Genomic DNA, 21,944 nt, shown 5'->3' on the forward strand with positions numbered 1-21,944 from the left:
ACAAAAAAAAAAGTTTCCGGTTTCTGGTATGGAGCTTGTCCAAAAAGTGGTGCGGCGACGCGGCTTTTTTTTTTTTTACCTGACTTTTTTTGCTTCAAATGTCGGCTGATGACTGCAAATGGTGCCCGACTAAACTTAGTGAAAATATATGGGAGTCCAGAGAGGCCACATAAAGCTTATTCTCGATCATAACCCCATCTAAAAACACGTTAAAATTGTGCAGCAGCAGGATTCCAGTCAAACCAGTGAGTTTGGCGGTTTTGAGACATCATCTTTCATTGAACAAAAAACTTTTTCATTTTGCCAACGTGACGCGCATGGCTACGGCGACGCGCGCGCATACCAGAAACCGGAGACTTTTTTTTTTTGGCCTAAAGCCCGGTTCATACTTCACGCGAAAGCTTGTGCGAAGCGAAATTCATGTCGTCAACAATGGTAGACGCGCTTCGAATGTATTGTTGACATCACGAATTTCGCTTCGCTTTCGCTTTCGCGTGAAGTATGAACCGGGCTTCATGGTGACGTGCGTTGGTTTTTACAGTGATGCCCTCACGTTGCAATGACGTATAAGAACACATTTCTACGATTGGTCATTTTACCCTTGTAAAGTGCGACGTCAAAGAGTTCCAAATCTCCACTATTGGCTGCTGGTGAGCAAACAAATCAACTCGCCTCACCTGCTAGAATGGAGGAGGTGGCAATCTCCCCGGAGGGAGGATTAACAGTAATGAGAATGTCTCAATTGGGAGAAAACAACCACAGCACGCCCCAATCGCTACCAGCCATTGCCGTCTCGGGAATAAAGCAATAATAACCCAAGTGGTTGATGTCTCATCACGTGATTGAACACCAACTGCACGTTGGAAAGAAAACGCCGACCAACGGCGTGGTTATAAAGTTTCCACGAGTGGCTGCTAACGACACTTGCTGGAACACACCAATCTTGGAGCTCGCCAGAAACACCTGATTGCATGACAAAAGGTAAGGTCTTGTTGTTGTTATCCTCGTGTATGCCCTGTGTGCTGGACTCGTTTTAATGGACCGAGATGTGTTTGGCAGCACGAGCCGCACCATATGTTTGCCTATACCCTGTATCGTATTATTTTTGCCTCTCGCTTAACAAGTTTGTATGTCTCACTTTTGATATTTATGGGTCATGGATAAAATACTCTCCCACGATATGGAGTGGCCATTTGATACTTAGCAAACGCTGACACGCTGACCAACTTCGATCTCTGCCCTTAAACATTTGCTGGGTGTCTCGCAAAGATTTTGGCAATTCAATTGCAAAGGTCGACATAATTCTCTGACCACCCAGCATCACGCCAGAACGTTTAGCATCGGGTAGAACAAACACTGCTGAGCGTTTTCAAATTGAATTTTGCCCTTCGCCGACGTGAAATCACTAGCACGTTGGTTTATGGTGTAAATCGAGGATTTTCTTTTGTTCCTCTTCCCTTTTCCTTTGTTTATACTAACTTTTTCGCAAAGGCTCTCCATGGTTTTGTACACGTTTTCTAATCGAGGTCGTCCTCGATTTGGTCCCTGTCCTCGATTCAGCGATGATGTTGCACGTGTGTGTTCTCGATTTACACCATAAACAAACGCTGTACCCTGAAAGCTTGAACTCACTGAGAGAAATGTTTTATAGTTTTTGATGGAGGTTGGGAAGAAATGCTTGTTAAATTATTTAGGGGATATCGGCAATAGACACATTTCAAATTAACGTTGAAACCCAGGCTCTCCAGGATAAGCCATTGTATGAATTGAGGACCTTTTCTTTTTTTAATCCTCTCAACAAAATACAGCAATGGGGCCCTCGGCTTCAGTGCTCATTTGAAATTTGTCTATAAGAATAGAGCACACTGTTAAACATGCCCGTAAATTGACTTACTCCGTAAAGTGAAATATTCCGTATTTTCGGCGTAATTATACGGATCTTTCCGTAAATGCAAATTTTAAATATGCTAATTAGCGTGATTACAATCAACCACATCTACCCAATCACCTACACATAACATAGTAAGTTCATATTGATATTCCACCCACAACCGTGTACAAATGTCCCAACTCGTGTTAATGTTCTGTTTATTTTATACGGAATGAAAAACTGTTCCAGAAATGTTGCTGCCGGAACGTTTCGTTTTCCGCAGCAAAATTTCCGGGTCTTTTTTCGTTCTGTAAAATAAACAGACCCTTAACACGAGTGTGGACATGTGTACCCGGTTGTGGGTGAAATAACAGTACTATATTATGCGTTACCTGCACCTACATTCCCGTAGGTTTGTGCACTAACGTGTATTTTTGTGTCCGTAAAGTAACATTTTTGACCAGTAGTAATTGTGTCTCAAACAAAATTCAATAATCAAGCTGGATAGTCACCTCGAAGTTTGCTTCATTTTTACCTCGTACTTGAATTATTTAATATAAATTGTGAAATGTTTGAATGGATGATTTTAGATATGTCAATATTATTATCCTTTTTGGATGAGAACAATTTACTTGGAATACATTTTATATGTATGACTTTTAATGACAATAATAATGCCCCTGAAAACTTGAAGATGCGTTTTCGATTGTTCATTCTGAATACATTGGCGGATAGAAGGATGGGTTGAGGGGTATATACAGATGATGGGTGTGATTGTTGTGTATATTTCGAAAAAGCATGGGGAACATTTGATCTCAATCTAACAGCGTATGTCATGTCCTTAGGAGGGACAATGAAGAACAAATGTTTTGGGTGTTGCCCTTAAAGACTGCCTTGAATTTAACTTTAAGGACAACGCAACAAGTACGAGAAAAAAAGACGTTCAAATGATCATTATTCTGTAAGTTGATGAAGGTTAGGGGGCAATATACATACTCTGTTTTAATTCTGAAGCATAAAGGCCAAAAAAGTTTCCGGTTTCTGGTATGGAGCTTGCCCAAAAAATGGTGCGGCGACGCGGCTTTTTTTTTTACCTGTTTTTTTTTGCCTCAAATGTCGGCTGATGACTGCAAATGGTGCCCGACTAAACTTAGTGCAAATATAATTACGGGAGTCCAGAGAGGCCACATAAAGCTTATTCTCGATCATAACCCCATCTAAAATCACGTTGAAATTGTGCAGCAGCAGGATTCCAGTCAAACCAGTGAGTTTGGCGGTTTTGAGACATCATCTTTTATTGAAAAAAAAAACATTTTTCATTTTGACGACGCGCATGGCTAGGGCGACGCGCGCGCATACCAGAAACCGGAGATTTTTTTTGTTGGCCTGGGAAGAGAGAAATATATTTTTTCACCAATTTTGTATTGAAATGAAAGTTCAAATATATCAAATGTCAAGGATCTTTTATGTCAGTTATATAGAACAAATATTGAGTGGCTTTAAAATGTGAAATGGGAGGAATATTATCGCTCAGTAAAATCTGGACTTTTCCAGTACACTCGACTTCGCCTCGTGAAATGGAAAAGTCCAGATTTTGCCTTGCGATAATATTCCTCCCATTCTTCGCTGATCCACTCAATAATTGTATACCATACAAACCTACGGAAAAAAAGTGCTCGTAACGCAACTTTTGCCCCACGCGCTGAAAATGGCGCCGCCGATGACAGAACGCGATATTTTTTATTACACAACTATCTGGGGTACTTTGTGCGCTTTCCTATGGGGCATGGTTTTAATAACCAGGCTTGTGTGGAGGCTACTATTTTTCAACTTGGTGCGGATTTCGGACTTTATTTTCCTTTTTAAAAAAATCCTCCAGAGCCTCGGATCAGAAAAGAAAAAGAAAATTGCTGCTATACAAGTAGTATCCGACTGAAAAATAACGTTTCTAAGATAAAACTTGACATTTTTGAAAAAAAGAGCAAAACTTGCACTATGCAAAGCAGGGAGTCGAACTCGGGACCTCTGATCGTTAGCCAGCATGCCTAACCACTAGGCAACGGCGGTGCTCGACCAATCTAAGCAATTCCTAAATTATATACTTTCACACACGTGGAGAGAGTATACGCGCGCGCGTAGGTAAAAGGTTACAGGGCAAGTCGCCTGAACAATTGTCACCCTGTACTATTGTGTAAATAAAAAATTCGCTGGCTGGACACGTACGCTTGTGTACGCACTGCCGATCTAGTCTTCATAGATATAGAATAAAAAGACTAGATCGGCAGCGCGTCCACACGCGCCCATTCACTGTGCGATAAATCTCCGCCATTTTTATTGTTTAAACATCTCGTGGACGCGCAACAAATCACTGATCTCTCAACCTCGTCCCCAGTGCTCACTTTATTTCCAACCTTGTTTTCAATAGTAAACCCTGGATAGCAAACTTTCTTCCTGTATCCTGATTCGATACCGCAATTGGCTAGTAATGGATTTTTATCGTGTGCTTGGTGCTATTATTCACAACGTTGAGTACGTGTTTTCGCGATCATTCGTCCACGCCTTCTCGAAAATACTAATTTCCTTTCCAATTTGCTCATATTAATCTGAAATATGATACTGCATGTTGTCTCGATAAGATCGTAATAGTTTAATTTTAAAAATCGTGTTTTCGTTACTCACGCCGTGCTCGCGCTGCGACAAATTGGCTCTGTTTTTACCCCAGACACCGCATACAAAAACAAACGTTAATGTAACGCATTATCCAGGCACCAGACTGTTGCTCATTTGCATACGTGTTCAAAAATCTTGCACATGCAAATGATCTCTCTCAGGGTGAGAGAGCAGGTAGTGATGGGCGCGTACTGTTCGACACCCAGGGGACGAGGTTGCTGATCTCTATATAAAGACTGGATAGCGGATAAAGAGCCGCACAATGAATGCATTTGACGCCATATTGGTGAGACCGGTGAGACCGGCTGGTGATCTACAAAGGACAAGTTGACGTCTTTATAGGCATCATGATCACTTTTGTAACATCGCGGTTCACTTGAATTTTTATTTTGACCACCACCACTGACCACGGTTTACAATTTTTCTAACGTCGTGGTTTACTTTTTTTTTAAGCCGGAGTTCCTTTATCGACGTTTTGGAAATAATAATCAGTGCTGAAATGTGTCCTTTTTAGAACATCATAATTCGTGTACGTGACCGAAATGCGCATCAACTTTCGCGTAGAACGTTCGTATCAACCTCGTGCCCCGTGGGTACGATCTTGCAGCGCCATGTTGTTTACCATTATGCCTTGCGCGATCGTAACCCCTGGAATTGTGTAATTTAAATATACCAAAATACGGTACATTATAATTAGGGCTGCAGTTTATCCGTTTTACGTGCCGACGCCATCTTTAAAATGTTTAAAGTTGTGATTTTGAAGAATCAATCCTTTCAAACACAACGTTTGGACGTTGTGTTAATTAGCAAAGATTTGTATTAAATGTACGTACCCCTTTCGTGCCTTTACAACCACAGATACATGGGTTTTTTTAGCGAAAAACGCGGCTGACATAATCCATATCGTACAGGCATCGCGACTTTTGAATCATAATTATTTTTTTCGTACGTGACGTTACGTGCAAAGCTAAGCTCGCGAGCGCGAGCGCATTATGGGCGCGCCCGGCGTGCAATCTTCGAAATGCCCGCGCAGTACGCTGTGAATAGCCATTCAGCGTCATTTACGTCATCATCACAGCCAGGGGTTAGTGTAAGGAACGAGCACGCGCCCCTGGAGTCGAGGCTGCGTTCGTATATAAGCGGCCATCTTCGTGAGACCGGGGCGAATTGGTCAATATGCAAAGTCTACTGTGTGACTGGTGTATGGATATCCGCTATCCAGTCTTTATATAGAGATCAGTGCAACAAATTAACGTAAAGTAATGAAGCTAAATGTATCTTTCCTCCAGCACGTGACCAAGCTCAACGCGCGTGAAGCAAGAAATGCACACCGAGTATAGTTAGTGATAATGGTGCACTGTGCACGTAAACGTCGTTGTGTTCGTCACGTTTTCGCGCATTTTGTATCTTTCCTCCAGCACGTGACCCTCCATGAAAGTCCGCGCGTGTGGACGCGCTGCCGATCTAGTCTTTTTATTCTATATCTATCACTGATCTCTATATAAAGACTGGATAGCGGATATCCATACACCAGTCACAGTAGACTTTGCATGTTGAACAATTCGCCCCCGGTCTCACGAAGATAGCTGCGTATAATACGAACGTTCAGCGCGTAAATACGCGCGCGCTGTATCAACAGTTGACGCGCACTTAGTCACGTACACATATTATGATGTTCTAAAAGGGACACATTTCCGTAGTGATTATTATATCCAAAACGCCGAAAAAGTGAAGTGCGGCATTAAAAAAGTAAATCACGTCGTTAGAAAAATTGTAAACCTTGGTCAGTGGTGGTGGTGGTCAAAATATAAGTCAAGTGAACCGCGATGTTACAAAAGAAATCATGTTGTATATAAAGACGGCGACTTGTCCTGTGTAGATCACCAGCCGGTTTCACCGGTCTCACCAATTTGGCGTCAAATTCATTCATTGTGTAGACTTGGCCTAGTCTGGGTTGCGCTCGGTCTGAGCCTATAATAGTAAATCCACTCACAGCGCATATCGCATACTAACAGTACATAACGCGCGCCCTCATGCGTCGAATCCGGACCATCATGTTAAAAACGTACATGTACATGTTATTTTCAAGTGATGCAGCAACCCAGATTGATCAAGTCGGAATTGCTAACTTTTGCACCACATGTATGCACATGCTGTGCAATACATGCACACACATGTACGTGTAATACGCGTGTTGTACAATGTACATACAGTGTGTGCGCATTGTTTTACGGCACTGAAGTGGAACGCGCGCTGAAGTGTACCTTGTCACTGCTTGTCGGGCTTCTGGAAAGACGTAAACTAAGTGATTGTTGCTACTTTTTAAAAAAATTAAGATACCGACTTAAGGCAATTCCGACTTGAGTCAAGTCTATTAATTGTGCGGCTCTCTATTCGCTATCCAGTCTTTATATAGATACAGATACGCGCTTAGGACAGTACATACATTGAAATACAAAACACAAATTTTTGAGTTAAAAAAGGCTTTACTCACAATTTAATTGAACAAAAAAAAGTGTGCTCGTTATTGTTTTTCAATCCACCGAAGTCATACTAAATACACAAGGGTTTCTTTTTACAATCGGAAAATAACTTCATAGATGTTTTACTGGGTTAGTTCAATGGTGTGAAAACTCCCTGCACAGAGTGGTGATTTTGCCCATAGTTTTGATTATAGTCGGGCGCCGCGCAGATCACGAAATGCGTGTGTAGTTGTGCCGTGGAAAAAAAATCGAAGGGGGCTGAACATCATTTGACGTTTGGTGCGCTGTTCAAAATCAATTCATGTACGTGTTTATGTGCGCTTTAGGGACATTTCCAAGGGTTTCCAGTCTTAAAATTTTGACTTCGAGACCCTTTTTTCCTTTTTCCTTTTTTTTTACCTTAATTATCTTGGTCGGCGGGGAAAACTGGGAGGCAAGGAAGACAATTGGGGGAGGGGAATCCCCTAGCTCCTAGCTCCGCCAATGACGACTGAACTGCGATATATTTTTCCCTTTCCGTAATAGCACCATGAAGTTAGGACTTTTGGAAATGATCTGAACCATTTCCCCCTCCAATGCAGGTGATTTAAACCAACAATGGCATCCCGCACGTTCCTGCTGATCCTGTCCGTTGCCACTTTAATGGTGGTTGCGCTTAGCGCTGGGAACGAGGACGACACCGAGGCGCTCTTTGAGCTGTACGAGGCAATGGCGAAGAGGGGGCGAGGAGGATCCTCAAGAAGTGAGTCTGAGAAAGAAAGAAACGGATGGAGTTAGCTGATTAGCAGAAAAACAAACTTTTGAAATTGTGGTGATAATTGACGCTTCAGCAAGGATCAATGTTCTTTCGTCAATAAGCCTCAATACTGATTAGTGATGACGTCACACTTTGTTTACTTGTGCCCTTTTCTACGGGGCTACGAAACCGTCGTCCCCACCCCAGGTAACATTCCCAGATGGGGCGCGGCCAATATGCCAATTATCTGGGCACACACATTATAATGCATGCCCATATGGGTGCCCATATTGGGCCCATCGGGGCAGATACAGCTGTCCACAACTTACCAATACGAATCCCCTTTGAATACAATGAACGAAAACTTAGAGGCGGTGTATTTTGATAAAAACTAGAGCATTTCCGTCTTGCTAGCTGTCATTGAGTCTGCGTCTTAGCCAACCAATGCAGGACTCCATGAGGCAGTTATTTATTCGCAAGAGGGCATCGTTCATGCTCTGAGAGTCCCTTGCAACAGCATCGAAGGCAATAGTAGTAATAGCATCCTACTGTGCAAAAAACCGTAACACGGCTGAGGCTTAACATGCAAAACAGAAATGGGTAAGCAAATTTAAAGAGTTTAAAATTTGAGCCCTATTATAAACTGCAACACAACCTAAACAAGTTCTTGGATTTGTTAATTTGTTTCCACAGAATGTTATCACGAGGGGATGACGTGCCTATGCGACTATCGGTTAGGTCCAAATGATCCCCAACGTTACACGAACTGTGTGCATTATTAGGTATGTATACATACGATTTTGATACAGACGCTAGCTTGGTGGAGTCATTTACCAATGTTTACGTTGACCCAGGCGCAGTTCTACCGGCGGGGGGGGGGGGGGGGGGGGGGGGGGGGGGGGGGGGGGGGGGGGCCTTTAACCCCCCCCCCCCAAAGCCTATCACCCCCCAAAAAAAATCCTTAAAAAACATTCGTGAGAAGGAGCATTTGTACACGATCATTCGTCCACGCCTTCTCAAAAAAATTCCTTTCCTTTCCCAATTTGTTCATATTAATATGACATGTGATACTGCATGTTGTCTCGATAAGATCGTAACAGTTTAATTAATACGGGCGATTCACAATAGTGCGCCTCCAAGAGTTTGCAACGCGTTGGCCAATCACAATGCGCGAAATCTGTCGACCTTTTCTAGTCTGGTTCCCAGACCAAAAGATTCTGACTATTCTTGATGAATCTTAGGTCAGGCAGCCTCCGCGGCTAAAAATAAACATTACGACATTGATGGTCCTTTTTCAAAGCTCGGCTTCCGATTTCGCTTTATCACTTTTAGCTTTTAATGTTCGATCAGATCAAATTTTTAAGTAAATCACTTGCTTCGTAATATCATACAGTTATGATAATACAGTTTGATGTTTCTGTAAGATATCATTGACTAATGTTGATCTGGAATCTTCAAAATTAGGCACCTAAATAGCACTGTTAGCAGGCGAAGCCGAATGAAGACCGAGTTTTGGAAAATCTCAGTAACGGTCGTCAAATTCAAAATTGTACATGACGCAGCAAAAGGTTCGCCCATACGATCCGAGTATATTTGATGCACAAAATCGTCGTTGAATTTCAAGTTTTCTAAATGAAAGCAATGAATCAACTCATTAAAAAAAAATTAACAAGCAATAAGCAGTTAATTAAACCTATATTATATTCGGAAATACTCGGGCGCTATCCGATTGTCGACGAAACGAATTCGGCAAACTTCGGAAATTTTCGGAAAAAGGAGGAATTCCTCCCGTTTTAGTCACGTGACGTAAATTGTAATACAATGTATTACCGGAGGCTGCCGGACCTAAGATTCATCGAGAATAGTCAGAATCTTTTGGTCTGGGAACCAGACTAGACCTTTTCCAAACGCGCATTGGGTCGACAGATTTCGCGCATTGTGATTGGCCAACGTGTTGCAAACTCTTGGAGGCGCACTATTGTGAATCGCCCGTATTAAATCGTGTTTTCATAACTTATGCTGTGCTCGTGCTGCGACGAATTGACTCTGTTTTTACCCCAGACACTGCATACAAAAACGAACGATAATGTAACGCACATGCAGGCACCAGACTATTCCTCATTTGCATACGTCTTAAAAAAATCTTGCACAAGCAAGTGATCCAATACCAGGGTGAGAGAGCAGGTAGTGGTGGGCGCGTACTGTTCGACACCCTGGGGACGAGGTTGGGGCCGTATCATGAGTCCGACGCCTCATAGTTGCCTCATAAGTCCGATATTTCGGACTTATGAGGCGTCGGACTTATGAGGCATAAATTTGATTTATTCCGCCTCATAGGTCCGACGACTCATAAGTCCGACGTCGGAAAAAAAACCAAGGCGTCAGATCTATGAGGCATCAGAGCTATGGACCGTTTAGAAAAGGTTAATTTGTCAGACAAGGCAAGAACGAGATTTAAAAACAATAACATAAAAATGTGCATAGCATGGACTACTGGCCGCAAATCAGTCCACCAGCGCGCAGTTTGTGGCGCAAGGGTTGATGCTACGGGCGTAAATCCGGGGGGGGGGGGGGTCTGGTGCGTCCCTTAATGTCAATGTGTAATCGCTAACTCTAACAATTAGAGGCGCTAACAGTCTGACATTTTACGCAATATTTGTATTAATTAATAATGGCTGTCGGACTTCTGAGGCGTTGGACTTATGAGGCGTTGGACCTATGAGGAAAAATACCAGTCTACATTTCAGCACGCTCCTAGCCTTTTACCAAGGCCATCGTGGGGGGGGGGGAGGGGGGTGGGGGGAGCCTTTAACCCCCCCCCAAAGCCTATCACCCCCCAAAAAAATCCTTAAAAAACATTCGTGAGAAGGAGCATTTGTACACGATCATTCGTCCACGCCTTCTCAAAAAAATTCCTTTCCTTTCCCAATTTGTTCATATTAATATGACATGTGATACTGCATGTTGTCTCGATAAGATCGTAACAGTTTAATTAATACGGGCGATTCACAATAGTGCGCCTCCAAGAGTTTGCAACGCGTTGGCCAATCACAATGCGCGAAATCTGTCGACCTTTTCTAGTCTGGTTCCCAGACCAAAAGATTCTGACTATTCTTGATGAATCTTAGGTCAGGCAGCCTCCGCGGCTAAAAATAAACATTACGACATTGATGGTCCTTTTTCAAAGCTCGGCTTCCGATTTCGCTTTATCACTTTTAGCTTTTAATGTTCGATCAGATCAAATTTTTAAGTAAATCACTTGCTTCGTAATATCATACAGTTATGATAATACAGTTTGATGTTTCTGTAAGATATCATTGACTAATGTTGATCTGGAATCTTCAAAATTAGGCACCTAAATAGCACTGTTAGCAGGCGAAGCCGAATGAAGACCGAGTTTTGGAAAATCTCAGTAACGGTCGTCAAATTCAAAATTGTACATGACGCAGCAAAAGGTTCGCCCATACGATCCGAGTATATTTGATGCACAAAATCGTCGTTGAATTTCAAGTTTTCTAAATGAAAGCAATGAATCAACTCATTAAAAAAAAATTAACAAGCAATAAGCAGTTAATTAAACCTATATTATATTCGGAAATACTCGGGCGCTATCCGATTGTCGACGAAACGAATTCGGCAAACTTCGGAAATTTTCGGAAAAAGGAGGAATTCCTCCCGTTTTAGTCACGTGACGTAAATTGTAATACAATGTATTACCGGAGGCTGCCGGACCTAAGATTCATCGAGAATAGTCAGAATCTTTTGGTCTGGGAACCAGACTAGACCTTTTCCAAACGCGCATTGGGTCGACAGATTTCGCGCATTGTGATTGGCCAACGTGTTGCAAACTCTTGGAGGCGCACTATTGTGAATCGCCCGTATTAAATCGTGTTTTCATAACTTATGCTGTGCTCGTGCTGCGACGAATTGACTCTGTTTTTACCCCAGACACTGCATACAAAAACGAACGATAATGTAACGCACATGCAGGCACCAGACTATTCCTCATTTGCATACGTCTTAAAAAAATCTTGCACAAGCAAGTGATCCAATACCAGGGTGAGAGAGCAGGTAGTGGTGGGCGCGTACTGTTCGACACCCTGGGGACGAGGTTGGGGCCGTATCATGAGTCCGACGCCTCATAGTTGCCTCATAAGTCCGATATTTCGGACTTATGAGGCGTCGGACTTATGAGGCATAAATTTGATTTATTCCGCCTCATAGGTCCGACGACTCATAAGTCCGACGTCGGAAAAAAAACCAAGGCGTCAGATCTATGAGGCATCAGAGCTATGGACCGTTTAGAAAAGGTTAATTTGTCAGACAAGGCAAGAACGAGATTTAAAAACAATAACATAAAAATGTGCATAGCATGGACTACTGGCCGCAAATCAGTCCACCAGCGCGCAGTTTGTGGCGCAAGGGTTGATGCTACGGGCGTAAATCCGGGGGGGGGGGGGGGGGTCTGGTGCGTCCCTTAATGTCAATGTGTAATCGCTAACTCTAACAATTAGAGGCGCTAACAGTCTGACATTTTACGCAATATTTGTATTAATTAATAATGGCTGTCGGACTTCTGAGGCGTTGGACTTATGAGGCGTTGGACCTATGAGGAAAAATACCAGTCTACATTTCAGCACGCTCCTAGCCTTTTACCAAGGCCATCGTGGGGGGGGGGGGGGGAGGGGGGGTGGGGGGAGCCTTTAACCCCCCCCCAAAGCCTATCACCCCCCAAAAAAAATCCTTAAAAAACATTCGTGAGAAGGAGCATTTGTACACGATCATTCGTCCACGCCTTCTCAAAAAAATTCCTTTCCTTTCCCAATTTGTTCATATTAATATGACATGTGATACTGCATGTTGTCTCGATAAGATCGTAACAGTTTAATTAATACGGGCGATTCACAATAGTGCGCCTCCAAGAGTTTGCAACGCGTTGGCCAATCACAATGCGCGAAATCTGTCGACCTTTTCTAGTCTGGTTCCCAGACCAAAAGATTCTGACTATTCTTGATGAATCTTAGGTCAGGCAGCCTCCGCGGCTAAAAATAAACATTACGACATTGATGGTCCTTTTTCAAAGCTCGGCTTCCGATTTCGCTTTATCACTTTTAGCTTTTAATGTTCGATCAGATCAAATTTTTAAGTAAATCACTTGCTTCGTAATATCATACAGTTATGATAATACAGTTTGATGTTTCTGTAAGATATCATTGACTAATGTTGATCTGGAATCTTCAAAATTAGGCACCTAAATAGCACTGTTAGCAGGCGAAGCCGAATGAAGACCGAGTTTTGGAAAATCTCAGTAACGGTCGTCAAATTCAAAATTGTACATGACGCAGCAAAAGGTTCGCCCATACGATCCGAGTATATTTGATGCACAAAATCGTCGTTGAATTTCAAGTTTTCTAAATGAAAGCAATGAATCAACTCATTAAAAAAAAATTAACAAGCAATAAGCAGTTAATTAAACCTATATTATATTCGGAAATACTCGGGCGCTATCCGATTGTCGACGAAACGAATTCGGCAAACTTCGGAAATTTTCGGAAAAAGGAGGAATTCCTCCCGTTTTAGTCACGTGACGTAAATTGTAATACAATGTATTACCGGAGGCTGCCGGACCTAAGATTCATCGAGAATAGTCAGAATCTTTTGGTCTGGGAACCAGACTAGACCTTTTCCAAACGCGCATTGGGTCGACAGATTTCGCGCATTGTGATTGGCCAACGTGTTGCAAACTCTTGGAGGCGCACTATTGTGAATCGCCCGTATTAAATCGTGTTTTCATAACTTATGCTGTGCTCGTGCTGCGACGAATTGACTCTGTTTTTACCCCAGACACTGCATACAAAAACGAACGATAATGTAACGCACATGCAGGCACCAGACTATTCCTCATTTGCATACGTCTTAAAAAAATCTTGCACAAGCAAGTGATCCAATACCAGGGTGAGAGAGCAGGTAGTGGTGGGCGCGTACTGTTCGACACCCTGGGGACGAGGTTGGGGCCGTATCATGAGTCCGACGCCTCATAGTTGCCTCATAAGTCCGATATTTCGGACTTATGAGGCGTCGGACTTATGAGGCATAAATTTGATTTATTCCGCCTCATAGGTCCGACGACTCATAAGTCCGACGTCGGAAAAAAAACCAAGGCGTCAGATCTATGAGGCATCAGAGCTATGGACCGTTTAGAAAAGGTTAATTTGTCAGACAAGGCAAGAACGAGATTTAAAAACAATAACATAAAAATGTGCATAGCATGGACTACTGGCCGCAAATCAGTCCACCAGCGCGCAGTTTGTGGCGCAAGGGTTGATGCTACGGGCGTAAATCCGGGGGGGGGGGGGGGGGGGGTCTGGTGCATCCCTTAATGTCAATGTGTAATCGCTAACTCTAACAATTAGAGGCGCTAACAGTCTGACATTTTACGCAATATTTGTATTAATTAATAATGGCTGTCGGACTTCTGAGGCGTTGGACTTATGAGGCGTTGGACCTATGAGGAAAAATACCAGTCTACATTTCAGCACGCCTCCTAGCCTTTTGCCAAGGCCATCGTGGCTTAACTTGCCCGCATTCAAAGCGGCGAAACTGCGACTGGGCCTTTTCTAACTTGTCGAGAAATTCTAATGTTTTTCTTTATAATCTTAATTTTGGTTACCCCTAAAGGGTAGCAAAATTCCAACCAATCATCAACCTTTTCGTGCGTGCGTGCGTGCCTTGATACTCGGACGCGTCGACGCGCCCGGATGCTTGCACAAAATTTTAAAACAAAAAATGCGAGTCTAGTTTTCCACGAGATCGTGACAGCGTAATTGTTCTTACATTATCTTATTTTAACTTTACTTACAAAAGTATTTCAAGAAATTATTTGATTGTATGAACTTATTTTTCATCTGAACCTACAGTGATTTGCTCTTGCGTTTTCCTTACTCACCCTTCTTTTAAAAATGGAAGCGACTAGGCAAAATACGCGTTGTGATTGGTTAAACTTATTTGCATAAAACATGAATAATTCAACAAAATCAAGTTGAGAAAGGCCTCGTGGCTTTGCCACTGGTGCTAGCTGACTTAATCTTTGCTCAAGTCGCTTCGGGTCTTCGTAACTCCGCCGCTCCAAGGCACGATGGCCTGGGCGAAAGGCTACACGCCTCCCTGCAAAAAAATCTCATATAGCTGTTTCGGGTCGGTTTGTGTGGACGTCGGTTTGTGTGGACGTTGCTTTTAACATACCTATATGCCCACCATACCGGAAGCAAGACAAGAGCAAGTGTTGGAACTATACCTAGGGGGAAACAGAAATTGCCACGATCGTTATTTTTGCGAACTTGAGCATTTGCAGACAGTATTATCCAATAGGCTCACTGTGCCTAGGGCCTACGAAAAACTCGGGGGCTTACGAACAATTTGAGGGCCTACGAAAATATCACAGTGTTGCCTGGCTTGCTTAGCTAAGCAGCAACATGAAATTGGTGCTGATGGTATACCTATATGGTGCAGTAGGGCATACCGAACACCACAGGGTGTGCCCACAAATGCAGCACTCAGAAAACAAATCATTAAAACGGTTCAATGTTTGTTTGTTTTCTTTTCTTTTCTTTTTTTCTTCAACGAACCACGGGAATGACAGCAGGGCGCTACTTCGCTTCAAATTGGCCACTACCAAGATGAATTCGAATGCTTTTTTTTGGCGAAATTGGCCGGGAAAACCTATAGCATACATAAAGACATAATTTCCACTTTGCCGCGCAGTGTTGGAATTCCCACTTTGCCCTTGGCAAATTTCGAATTTACCCAGATTCCCACATTGCACGTGACACACCCTTGAGTATTTATTACACATCCCCTAGATATCTCAAGAAGATTCCATAGATTCCGGTAACACAATGACCAACACAAAATAATGTTGCACATTTTTTTGAAGGTTGCACCTTTTTTTTGCACGCTCTGTATCTGGAACGCTACCGGCGGTGAATTCGCAGATGTTGAAATACAAAGAAATTCCTCAGTAAAAGGAACTCGGGAAAAAAAACCTCAGATTCGAAACTGTGTCATAATGGAAGTAAAACAAAATATACAAAGGATTTTGTTCTTTTGTTTTTTTCCTCAGGCTATGGGATATTGGGACTCTAAGCTGTCTGGCCATTGATTTTTCTCTAGCTGGCTAACTCGGATATTGATAAATCTCCGGTCTAGCTGTACCCGTAGCTGAGTTGTATCAGATCTAAACACTTTCAGCTTGGCTTCTCTCGATCAATCGATGTCGTAGAGCTGATGAGACGGAAATGAGATTTCCAAGTCCAATCCCCGTGAACGAAAAAAAACCCACACTTTGCATCGAGTCTTATTAGAAGAATAACACTTTGATGTGTTTATGGTTAGTGTGCGCCAAAAATCCTCTGTGGAATCCTTTCAGCCTGGGGAACCGGTGTGCATTGCTGAGAGAAAAATATAGTCTGGTGCCCTGGCATAACGATCCCTGACGTTTCTTAAATCTATGTCTGATACACAATAAAAACAAATAAAAAAAAAGTCAAAAATGACACTTTTCAGTGTCGACATTGACACTTTTTCTTGTCAAAAATGTCACTTTTCCGGGTCCAAAATTACATATTTCCGTGTCAAATATGACACTTTTCCTTGTCAAAAATGTCACTTTTCCTTGTCAAAAATGACACTTTTCCGGGTAAAAAATGACACTCTCCGGGTCAAAAAATACACTTGTTTGTAGTCATTTTTCCACGGAAAATTGTCATTTCTGACCCGGAAAGGTGTCAGGCCAAACAGGACCCGGATTCCGGGTCAATCCGACATGGGATTTGTTTGTACAATGTAAACCATTATCAGAACAGCAAAGTTTAACTTTGCTGTTCTTAGCATTGGCATTCTTTTTGTCGTTACACCTGAACAAAAAAAAAAAAAAACTGTGGATGATTTTAATGTATTCTCTGTTTTCCCTTTTTATCGTCAACAGCATAAAAGAGGAAAGAACGACCGTGACAACAACAACACGCACTCGCTGCAAAACATTGGTTTAATCTACGGCGTGTCCAAATAAACATTGTGCATGAAGAAACGGCTCTATTTCTCACAAAATTAGTGACGTTGATTTAGTTATTTTAAGAATTGCTAGGCGCGAAGTCATATTCATAACTGCATGGTGAAATCCCCACGATAATCTGTCGATGCTAGCTTGACTTGATAGAGGCCTTTGTAAAACTGATTTTGCTCCATTCAAAAAAACTGAACATTGTCCGGTCAGCTGTCAAAAGGTATTTTGTGCCTTCAAAACCAATTTGTAAGACTTAGCACCTGACACTAAACATTCCTATTGTACAGCAGTATTTGCTGTGCCACCAAAACCCTTTATTGTGTGATATCCATCCAATGGGGGAAAATGAATAGTATTTTAAGAGCTGTGATATATCTGGTTTTCATTCACGGTTTTCATGGGAATTTGAGTAGTTGAAGACATGATTATATACTTTGCAGAGCTTTAAAAATTGAAAATCTATTATTCCTATTTTTGTGATGAATTTAATGATTTTTTCATGCAGAATGTGTATTGGGACACGATGTATTCCGGAAAATACCCGAAGACACAAAAATGACGGCTGACAGGTTGCATGTTATTTAATTCATTTACAGAAGAAAAGAAAGTTATAATTTCAGGTGGATGGTGGGACATTATTTCGTTTCCATTATTAGTTTTCTCTTGGTGTTGGTGTTTTGTTCTTTCACGTTGGTTTGAATTGTATTGATAAACATGTGGCCTTGGAAAAAATAACATGTTATTAAAAAAATACAGAATACGAGTTCAATTTTATATATATTAAAATACATATTTTGTTCCAACGAGGAGACAGATTCAGAGAAGCGTTCTTGTTACAGAACTTCCATTAAAATCTGGTAATTTATATTGGTACGAAATGAGACCTATACCTCTGTTTAATATTCTAAATATGAAATAGACTAGAGTATGAATAACGGCACTGTTCATTAATAATGAACCTCCAGTTTGCCACTAAAAGTGGGAACAGAGCATGCGCAATCCGGACCGCCTTATACATGAACACATTGGTCGAATCAGCATCGCTTATTGACGATTCCTTAATTACAAATTTCATTGCAGGTATTTCTGCATGATACAGACGCTTTTGTTTTCAGTGGTGGGGCCTCATTTGCAATTCGACAACAGAACTCCAAAGAAATTCACGGCCTTCATTTTACACCAATTTGAATAAAACCAGATTGTTGTGCTCTTGAGACATTGAGATCACTCTGTAGCATCTCTGTTCTTCTTTTTTTTCAGTATTGTGTCAAATCTCACTTCACTCAGTTTTCTTTTACTAATTGAAAACAATGATTGAGGTGACAAAATCAGTTTTATCATTTTATTATTTATTTGAGTATGATTTTTTTTTTCCATTTAAAGACATCGGTACATGTTGTCATGATTATAATCCAATACATGCAATAAATCTAGTGTTGAGAGACAATTTCATTCTGTTTGCAGGAGTTTAGATGATTTTTTTTAAATGACAATTAATGGGGCCATCATGCCCTCAGACGCAAACTGGTAAAACTAAAAACTTAGAATACTCACAGGTATTCAAGCTGCACAGACAAATGATGATCAACGTGTCATCTTTCACTTTCTTTTCATTTTGGTGGGTTGACGATTGACTTTTCAAGATATTCTCACCCAAAGAAGACAACCCCTATTTTCCCCAAAGCGGAAAAGCAGCCATCTTGAAAAACGATCCCTCCACAACATGGCAAAATAGCACCACTTTCGAGCCCAATAGCATCCAAAATGCTCAGAATTAGAAGCCCCAAGTCCGGGCCAGAGGTTCATTACCATATCTCTTCAATTCCCCAATTTTATAGCCCTCAAAACTCTCTAATATAGAATATTTTGAGGGTATAACTTTTATTCATGAGCTCGGCGGACGGATTTCGGCCTATTTACAGGCGTGCACCCTTTAATAGCAGGCAACTTCAAATAGCAGGCAATCTCCAAAGTCAATATTTTAAAAAAAAAATTGAAAGACAAAAATTATCCGAGATCAAAATTTGACCCTCAAATAGTGACCTTTTTTGCTCTGCTAGCTATAGAGCGCCCCCAACGACAATTATTTGAGTTTCAGCTACTTTGAAGCTCAAAATGCCCCCTCCCCCACCCTTTTTCAACTCGAAATTGCTGTAATCAGCTGATGGCCTACGAGTATACGATTTGGGAGCATCCGTTACGGAAAAGCCCTTGTTGATACCTTTAAAAATACTTTGCCCCCCTCCCCATAGGCTCCGCCCACTGCAAAAACACCGCCGCAGCAAAGCGCAAACGCGGCGGCCATCTTTAATTGTCAGTCTCTTACAGGGTGCATCCTTACAACAAAATCCCTTGGACACTAGTGCTAAATGCGCATACTTCAAAATTATTTTTAAAATATTCAGAATTCTCACAGGTATTCAAGCTACACAGAAAAATGATGATCATTGTGTCATCTTTCATTTTCTTTTCATTTTTTGGTGGGTTGACGATTGACTTTTCGAGATATTTATCACCCAAAGAAGACGACCAATATTTTCCCCAAAGCGGAAAAACAGCCATCTTGAAAAAACAATCCCTCCACAACATGGCAAAATAGCGCCACTTTCGAGCCCAATAGCATCCAAAATGCTCGGAATTAGAAGCCCCAAGTCCGGGCCAGAGGTTCATTACCATATCTCTTCAATTCCCCAATTTTATAGCTCTCAAAACTCTCTAATATAGGATATTTTGAAAGTATAACTTTTATTCATGAGCTCGGCGGACGGATTTACAGGCGTGCACCCTGCAACGTGCATGTATAGTCAGATGGCGCCCTCTATAGTCAGATGGTGTCCAGCACCCCTCCATAGTGTATACGCTATGACGTTTTGGACTTTACTTCTCTTAAAAACATGAGAACAAAATATACAATTAGAAAACAAGAAATAAATTCGAACGTAATGAAATTGGGACTTGTTTTCCCTCTAAAAAAAACAACTCCAAAGCCTCAGATTAGAAAAGAAAATAAATCGGGTACAGTATCGTAGAGGGCGCTCAACAACCATGTAACGCGGATGTTGTTTGGGAAAAAAATCATTCGCCCCGGCCGCTTTTTTGGAGCTCCCAGGCTGCTGGTACCCCGACCCCCTCCCCACCTCCCCTCACCCCACCCCCCCCCACACACACACACACCCTACCCCACACCCCCACCCACAACGTTGACAAGGGTCCAGAGTGTGACATTCATGTTTCCTGTGTCTGTTACCGCCGTGCGGTACTTTGTAATTTACCATTCAAGTGTCATTGAGAATTTCATTTGTTTTTATTTGTTGGGTAGAAAGTTTGCTAATTCGTAATCACTCTTGGAGGAATGACTGATTTAAAATTTGGGTAAGAATTTTAAATTCATTTCTAAAGATAGACCCACATGGGACATGTCCTGGGGCTGGACACCATCTTCCCATGGGGGCGCTGTTCAAAAACGTATACCACTGATAGATTAGACAATGACTATCGCTATTCACTTTCCAAGGGACGTTACAATAAACAGCCACTCGCGCGCAAAAAAAAGAAGAGTTTTGGTGAAAAATACGCACAAAATCGCGGAAAAATGGACTTTATGTTATTCTAGCTAATCATGGAAATTCCTATGGCTGTGCTTTTCTCGGGATGCCAAATGTTCAGTGGGGGCGATTGGGAGGCATTTGAAATTGTTAGTTTTTCCGGTCAGTAGTTTCGTAAGCGTATGATTGGTATTCTGTTTACCCTTTTCTTTTCTTTTCAACAATATGGTGTTTTTTTGTGTAAGACGGCAGAACCACTATGCCCCAATCTATAATAAATTAGCTCAAGTTGTCTACTGACACTCGTTCAAATGGGCCATGTTCTGTCGACCGTAAACTTAAAAAGAGGACTCTCCACGGCAAACTCTTGGTGGCGCACTGCATTGTGAATCGCTCGAATTGCATATTCTGCTTCTTTATTCCTCATGAACGATTTTTTAAAAAAGTCACAGGTCTTGCACGAACCAATTACAGTCATGATACTTTGGCCAAGCAGGACGCGAGTAGATCCCTCCACTGCGAAAAACAGAAATATAAATTATGTAGTGGGACGGCAACAAGGAGGCTGATGTCATATGAAAATCTGACTCGTATGAAAATCTGACTCTTTCCCCTTTTATTGGTTAAACCCTCTCACGTGACCGGTCCCTCTCCCAATTATCTATGCATGAGCATGCGCAATACCACCAATGAGTACGTATTTCATAATACCTAAATTTATGCTACACCGGCCCTCTAGTTAAATCTATGTGTCCCATATAATGTTGAAACGCTATGGAGTTAGAGATTTTCATAGAAACAAAGGAGAAAACAAGTAGGAAACAAAGCTCTTTGCAACATATGTATGTAAAGCTGCACATACATCATTGCAGTCATTATGTGTACCTGTGCACAAAATAATATTTCCTCACGTTGCATGGACCGTAGGCCTAAGATGTTAACGTTTTTCTTTTTTCTGAAAACAGTCTTTCAATTATGGTTATCCTTCGCAAAATGAAGTAAAACACTGAAGGAAATCACGGTCAAAAAATCAGTTTCAAAGATGTTTACAGCGCTTGTGACAACGTCTTGAAATGTGTGTTTTTTTTCTTCTTAACTACACGGAACATAGAAATGTCTACAAAAGGTAATGAAGACGAACGCGTGTTGAGAGGGCTGGTCATGATGACGCCTTCTCACTTTCGCCGTTCGTCTTGACAAGTCTTCGCACGTACCTACTGGCGACTCCTTTAAATTTGTGAAGACTCGCAAAAGACGCAAAGTATTATGTGATTAAGATACAATTAGACGCTTCTTCGGAGTGTGGTACACAAACCGTTACCAGGTACAAATGAAGGTATAAGCCGTCTTTCCTATCAATGTAAGAACCAAGGCAAGCTGCTTATTTAGTGCTTTATATATAAACAGCGCCACCGATTCCATTCCAAAGCATGGGGAGAATAAACTTGTAACACTTTTGAAATGAGAGCGCTCTTCAATTCTATAAAGGATCATGTGGCAGCGCATGAACACTGGCATACACCAAGCAAGTGGAGCGTAGAAAAGTAAAACTAAGGCCTAAACTCAAAGGAGTCATTTC

At 41.8% G+C, this 21,944-nt stretch overlaps 1 long non-coding RNA gene across 1 annotated transcript; it reads left to right on the forward strand.

Moving 5' to 3' along the window:
- Window positions 1–853: 853 nt before the first annotated feature.
- On the forward strand, window positions 854–17,569 carry LOC119735464. Its single transcript, XR_005272178.1, has 4 exons — window positions 854–981; window positions 7,605–7,765; window positions 8,453–8,541; window positions 16,743–17,569. It is a non-coding gene; the product is annotated as an uncharacterized LOC119735464 (long non-coding RNA).
- Window positions 17,570–21,944: the final 4,375 nt, after the last annotated feature.

The sequence above is a fragment of the Patiria miniata genome, unplaced genomic scaffold, assembly GCF_015706575.1.
Source record: "Patiria miniata isolate m_02_andy unplaced genomic scaffold, ASM1570657v1 HiC_scaffold_29, whole genome shotgun sequence".
Classification (NCBI taxonomy): Eukaryota; Metazoa; Echinodermata; class Asteroidea; order Valvatida; family Asterinidae; genus Patiria; species Patiria miniata.